Consider the following 7,450-nt stretch of genomic DNA (forward strand, 5'->3'; position numbering starts at 1 on the left):
CATATCCCTAAGTGTTTAATTTTTTTTACAATTTGTAAATCCATTTCCTTTTCTAATTCTTTTTTTCTGATTTGTTGTTAAGTTTTTAACTATCATTTTGGTTTTCCCTTTGTTAATTTTAAGTCCAGATATTTCCTCATATTTTTCTATTTCTCGTATTAGAATAGGACCGGATTCCAGAGGTTCCTCAATAATGAATACCATGTTGTCCATGAAGGCCTATGCTTTGTACTCTTCTCTTTTAATTTTCATTCCCTTTATTTCTCAATTTGCTCTCATTCTATTTAGTAAAATTTCTAATGTTAAAATAAAGAGAAGTGGCGACTGTGGGCATCCCTGACGTACGCCCTTGGTTATCTGAAATGTGTTGGTGGTGTCCCCGTTTACTATTACCCTTGCCTTCTGCGTCGTATATATTGCCGCTATCATATTTTTGAATTTACTTGCCAGTTTCACGTGTCTAATTTGCCTAATCATGAATTGCCAGTTTAGATTGTCAAAAGCCTTTTGGGCATCCAGAAAAACAAGAGCCACTTGTTTCTCTGGGTGGGCTTCATAATATTCCAGTACATTTACTATTATCCTTGTGTTATCTCTTATTTGTCTCTTTCATTCCACTGAGCAAAAATTGATGGGAGGGAACAAAAAAATGCAAGAAAATTTCTCTAACGAGCTTCGGCAGTGAGTGGTCATCTCAGAACTGATGGGAGAAATGAGAACATGTTTCCTTTTGACCCTGTTGTTCTGCCAGGCCGGGCTATCAACATAATAATTTTAAATTGGGTGTTTTAAATTTCTGGGGTTTTAAATTGAGTCGAATTATTTAATAATTTTAAATTATTTTAATTGATGTTTGTCTTGTGCTTTTAATAGGCTGTACACCGCCCTGAGTCCTTCGGGAGAAGGGCGGTATAGAAATAAAATTATTCTTATTCTGATGCTAACCTGCAAGGAAAATGAACTTTGCTCCAAAGTTCATATGTTTTCTGGCATACTTTGAAGATGAAAGGAAGAACATCACTTTAGCTGATTCTTCTCTGGGCAATTAATATAGCATGTTGATAAATTAATATGGGTTCAAGAAGACTGTGGTGGGTCCATGGTGGAGTCCCTTCCTGTGGAACATCATCCCTGCTGAAATAAGATTGGCTCCTACTTTGACACTCTTTTGCAAAAAGCCTTGAAATCATGGTTTTGCCAACAGACCTTGGGACTCCAAGGTGATATGGAGCCCATTCAATGGTTGGTTTGATAGTTGTCAGAGAAGGATGGACATTTATTGCCCCTTGTCCTGTGTTTTTATATCTGTAAACTGCCTGGAGTCTCTATGAGTGAGTTGCAGCCACATATATTTTCTTAATAAATAAATGTTAGTCTCCACCTTGCCATGATGCTTTATTCTGGGGTGGGGTGACATGTCCTCTGGTTCATGATAAATCCCTAGACAGACAGACAGACAGACAGAATAGATAGATAGGAGAGAGAGAGAGAGAGAGAGAGAGAGAGAGAGAGAGAGAGAGAGAGGGAGGGATGGGTGGAAGCGATAGAATAGATAGATAAATGATAGAGATTTTTATTTCTATCATTTATCTATCTATTCTATCTCTATTCTAATCTTAGATTAGATAGATAGATAGATAGATAGATAGATAGATAGATAGATAGATAGATAGATAGATGGGTTCAAGAAGACTGTGGTAGAGGTAGAATAGATAGATAAATGATAGAGATAGAAATCTCTATCATTTATCTTATTTTATTTATTTATTTATTTATATTTTATTTTGATTTATGTGCCGCCCTTCTCCGGAGACTCAGGGCGGCTTACAATGCGTTAAGCAATAGCCTACTTTTGTATATACCTATGTAGTGGGGCTTTCGGGCCCCCCTAAGCGGTGTTCTTTTTATACAAAGTCATCTTATTGCCCCCACAATCCGGGTCCTCATTTTACCTACCTTAGAAAGGATGGAAGGCTGAGTCGACCTTGAGCCTGGTGAGAATTGAACTCGCAGTAATTGCAGGCAGCTGGAAGCTAAATACTACCTTTAAAAGTAGCATTAGTCTGCTGCACCACTCAGGCTCTGTCTATTCTATCTTTATTCTATTCTTAGATAGATGGATGGATGAATAGATGGATGGATGGATGGATGGATATAATTCTTTATTGGCCAAGTGTGATTGGATACACAAGGAATTTGTCTCTGGCGCATAAGCTCTCACTATACATACAAGCAACAAAGTGGTAAGTCATAGCTCACAGTTGCAATCATTACTCACAAGATACAAGTGTATGTATGTATGGAGAGCTCTCCAGACCTCAAGCTATTGAGCAACTAAATATAAAACCTGTATTTCAAACAGAAATTGACATGAGGCAATTCTCAAGCACTAAGAACAAATCATCAGCTGACCTCCAAGACTTTATGTCCCACCTGACAAACCTTGTCTCCCTCCACAACACGGAGGGAGAACATTCATTCGAATAGCCACAAGTAGCCCCATGCACAGACTGCTTTTGGTTTTCAGCATCACTGCACTTACCTCTTCCTAAGAGGTGGCTTCTTCTTAAATATTTTGAAGAACTAAGAATTCAGTCTTCTGTAGCACCATTTCCACTTTCTTCTGTCTTATTCTCCCAGGGGAGAACCTCCCCCCCTCATACCAGTTATTTCTTACCCATCTTACGAGAAAGAAAAATCTGTGTCTACTCAGCCATTTTATATTCTGTCTGGTAATTTTGCACTAAGAGCATCTTTGAGAGGAACAGCAGAATTTCTCAAAATAGAATTACTGTACGTGTCTCCTCTCTGGAAACCCCCTGCATGCATACTGAATAGTTAGGCAAAATCCCCTGTAGAAGGAAGACACAGCAGTACAAGGCTTTATCTCCCTTTGTGTCACAGTTCCTGAACCCTGGTGGGCAGAAAATGCTCATTTAACCAAATTCAGTGTGCTTGGATAATTGGTACAACTTGGAGTAGACTCTCTCGTGTGCTCAGGTAGCTCCATGGAGAATGCGCACGAATCTTCTGGCAGTGTACAATTTCTGTGGAACAGTTGCAGTTTTCAAAATTAACCCTGAGAGAACTTTGTCCCCAACTTTAGGCTCAGTGTCCATACCTGTAACAAGTCAAGACATTTAACAGAATAACAGAGTTGGAAGGGAGCTTGGAGCTCTTCTAATCCAACCCCCTGCTCAGGCAGGAAATCCTACACCCCTTCAGACAAATGGCTACCCAACATCTTCTTAAAAACTTCCAGTGTTTGAGCATCCACAACTTTTCGAGGCAAGTTGTTCCACTGATTAATTGTTCTGTCAGGAAATTTCTCCTTAGTTCTAAGTTGGTTCTCTCCTTGGCTAATTTCCATCCAAGACTCTCATGGTTGGTTCGTACAACATGTTAAACTGGTTAATTTTAGCATTGTTTCATTTTTCTTTGCTGGGTTACCTTGGACCAGTCACACACACTCTCTCTCTCAGCCCAACTCTCCCAGAGTTGTTCTTGTGGGGAAAATGGGAGGAGGAAGGAATATTGTGGGTGATCACCAGCCTGAGTTATTTATAAAAAGAATAAAGGCAGGAAACAAACAAACAAACAGACAAACAGACAAACAAACAAACAAACAAACAAACAAACAAACCAGCATAAAAGAGGCAAGTGGAATTCTGTTTGCTCCCAAATGACCTCTGAAGGCATGTTGTAATTGGGGAAAATATCATACCCCTCCCTTGCACACGTAATTTTCACATACTTCTGCTTTTTCTGCACACCACTATCTCTTAATTTCAGAAAACGTCTCCCTACAGTTCAGCTCTACGGTCTTAGTCTCACAGAAGAATCAGAACGCACCGGTCGTGGTGGGAAGAGAAAGTAGATTATTTAGCCATAATATAACGGAGAAAAAGATCTCATCGGATAAGGGACGAAATCTGGAACGAGAAACCAAGGTATAGTCTTCGAATTTAAGTAACTTTTCTGAGGGAACGTCATGGTGTATTATTTTCATTTGAATGCTAATCCTCTGGATAACTCCTGACTCAAATTAATTCAGAACATAAATCCCGACACTCGTGTTAGATCAAAAATTGGGTTTGTGTGTGCGTGTGCGCAGACACGTGGAAGCTTTTGAGTATTGTTGTCTCCTGGTGACTGCTTGCGCTAGTCCCTGTAGTTTTCTTGACAAGATTTTTCAGAAGTGGTTTGTCCTTTCCTTTTTCCCAGAACGAAGAGAAAGTCACTTGCCTTTTTGGTTAAGGCAGGTCTAGAACTGACAGTTTCTGGCCTGATGCCTTAAACCACTACACCAAACTGTCTCTCAAAACTGGGTTTTAGATGCTTTCTTTTGTAAACCAGAACTAAATTTGGATGTTAACTCCACTTTGAACTAGAAGTCAGGATTGCTGAATCACAGGGTCATGCATAAAAAGAATATGGCTGTGGCAATTGTCTTCTCATTCCTCTAATGTTTTCCTTCACCATGCAAGGAGTCTTTGATTCTTCTACATTGTTCTAAGGATGCTTTCCATGTCCCCGTCCCCCCCAATGAGTTATTTTTCTGGTGTTTACTGTTGCAAGGCTAAAGAGCATGCAAATGTTGCTGCATTCTATTATCTGTGTCTTTACTCCGGATGTTTTCTGTCTTATTTTGGCTTCCTAATCTGAAAATGGTCCATGGAGAAATTCCTTTGTTAACTTCTTCCTTGGGGACTGAACCAAAGTGCCAGGAAGCTGAAGTCTAGCTACAAAATGGAACAACATTCACACAAGTCTCTCTCATCTTGTAATTGCGATAAGGGCACAAGAAATCCATGGGAAGAATTTCTTCTTCCTTTAGGACATGTCAAAGTTAGTTCTCCTACATTAAGAGGAAAGCAGCCAACCATCAACACAATCCATTGCTAACATGAAGGACAGAGAGTAACTAGCTTTACACCCAAAAGGGAATCTGTCCAAGCTACTACTACGTAGCTCAAGATGGAGAAAGAGACACAGAAATATGATTACTATACCCCCACTAGATATACCGGTAAGATTTGCTTTTGATACCCAGCCACTCTAGAATTCTTTCTTAATGGCTTCCTAGTTTTTCTATAATTACTTATCGGAAGTTCATAGATTCTGTTCTTCTCTAACAACTTTTGGGAATTCTCTGACGCACAGTAGATCATCATGAAGCTTCAGATCCTACATCTCTGTCTTAGATTTAGTGAGAAGGTCAAGAGACATCAGATCTGAAGTTCTTGAAGGCTACCTCGCCTTCAAAGAAAGATTCTTTCAGAGTTTCCTTACCAGGAGGCTATCGGAAGAGGATAGGATGAAGTTATGGAAATCACAGCAATTGGATTGTTTTCCTTTTTTAATAGTCAACATTTCCCAGGTTCTTAGTCTATTCCTCATGGCTACTGTAGGAACAAGTAAGTTCTCCTAACTTACTACACAGGAAAATCAGCTACTAAGAATGTGAATCTCAGATACAGATACAGATTAACAGAGTTGGAAGGGACCTTATACATCATCTAATCCAACCCCCTACCCAAGCAGGAGACCCTACACCATTTTTGACAGATGATAGTCCAATCTCTTCTCGAAAGCTTCCAGTGATGAAGCTTCGACAACTTCCGAAGGCAACTTCTGTTCCATGGGTTGATTGTTCTCACTGTCAGAAAATTTCTCCTTGTTTCCAGGTTGAATCTCTCCTTGATCAGTTTCCATCCATTATTCCTTATCTGGCCTTCGGGTGCCTTGGAAAATAGCTTGACCCCTTCCTCTCTGTGGCAGCCCCTCAAATATTGAAGGACTGCTATCATGTCCTTGATGTACGACCACAAATTGAGCCCAAAATATCTGTTGTTAAGCGCGACAGTTACTAAGTGAGCTTTGGCCCATTTTATGATTTTTCTTGCCACAGTTGTGAAGTGAATAACTGCAGTTGTTCAGTTAGTAACACGGTTGTTAAGTGAAGTGTACCATCACACGTTCCCTGGGAAAAAGACTGTGCAATGACAAACAGGATACTCACATACCTTCCAACCGCCCCACACATCGATATCAGTGGAAGATGGTGCACCTTACCTAGTAGACGTTCACCCAAACGTACTCCTTTGAGCAAACACAGAACATCGAAAACATGGAAAAGTAGTTCTTTCATCAAATTGGAAGAGATTGTTGAAAACACAGCCAGAGATAGTTTCAGTGCAGCACTATATAACTAATTTAGAAAATAACTTGAGAGTTTGTTTTGTTGAAGCAAACCAACTGTATCAAGCCAATTTTATGTTTCCTCTTTGGGGCAATTGTTTTGAAGAATCTCAGAAACTGGCTAAGAGGAAGTGGGAAACCAAACTGAAAGTGCACTGTCTATTTTACTTTTCCTCAGAATTTTTTCCCCCCCGACCCTAAAAACTAACATTTCAAAGTAATTAATAGTAATTTCGGTTCCCATGAGATACTTTCCCCTTTCCTAACCGACTAAATTACAGTAAGATCTTTTCTTAAGTTGGAAAAAAAAAAGAGAAAAGAACATATCACTTCTTCTCTAGACCAGAGACTTGTATCCAGGCATGCCAAAAATATCATGCGGAACAAGCTTGGATGTTGTCAAAAGACAAAAATGTCGGAATTATGACAAGTAATCATGATCAAGGTTAATAATTGTAACTATTGGGATTGCTCAGATGGGAATCAAACAGAGAGTCACTCTTTAACTCAGAGGTGTCAAAGTCAAGGCCCGGGGACCCGATCCGGCCTGTGGGGTGCTTAGATCTGGTCCACGGGGCCACCCTAGAAACAGCAAAGGACTGGCCCACAGTGCTTCTGCCAGAAAAAATGGAGCTCAGGAGGGCCGTGTGCATCCCTCCCAGGCTCCGTTTTCAGACGCAATGGCCTCCTGTTGCCCTCTGCCAGTGAAAACAGAACTCATGTGTGAATGTATGTGTGTGTGAGAGAGAGCTCTGTTTTCACTGGCAGAGGGCAGCAGGAGGCTGTCGCGGCTGAAAACAGAGCTCGGGAGTCCGTTTTCGCTGACAGAACGCTCAGGCACCTGATATGAGTAACATCAAACTGGCCTCAACCACCCTGGCCTCCCCCACCCTGCCCCCCCCAAGCTCAAACACAAGACTGATGTGGCCCTCAATAAAATTGAGTTTGACCCTCACCCCCCCACCCCCCGCCTTAACTCATCCAATCTTACTGCCAAAATATTTCAGGTGAATCCTGTTAACTTTGCATGGCTAATCCATTCTGGTTAGGAGATGGTCTTGCTTAAGATAATTGAAACAACTTCTACCTTCCACCCCAACATGTTGGATCCACTTATGCTTCAAAGGGATCTCTGTGACAGGTTGCAAACATTTTTTTTTTTTTTGCTTCTTGTAAGTACACCAGGTCACACTGCTTCTCTTCCTGCTACAGAGCTCCTTCTTCCAAAGAAATATCAAGATAAAACAAG

The sequence above is a fragment of the Pituophis catenifer genome, unplaced genomic scaffold (genome assembly GCF_029215685.1).
Source record: "Pituophis catenifer annectens isolate HBS135680 unplaced genomic scaffold, rPitCat1.0.hap2 SCAF_9, whole genome shotgun sequence".
Taxonomy (NCBI): domain Eukaryota; kingdom Metazoa; phylum Chordata; class Lepidosauria; order Squamata; family Colubridae; genus Pituophis; species Pituophis catenifer.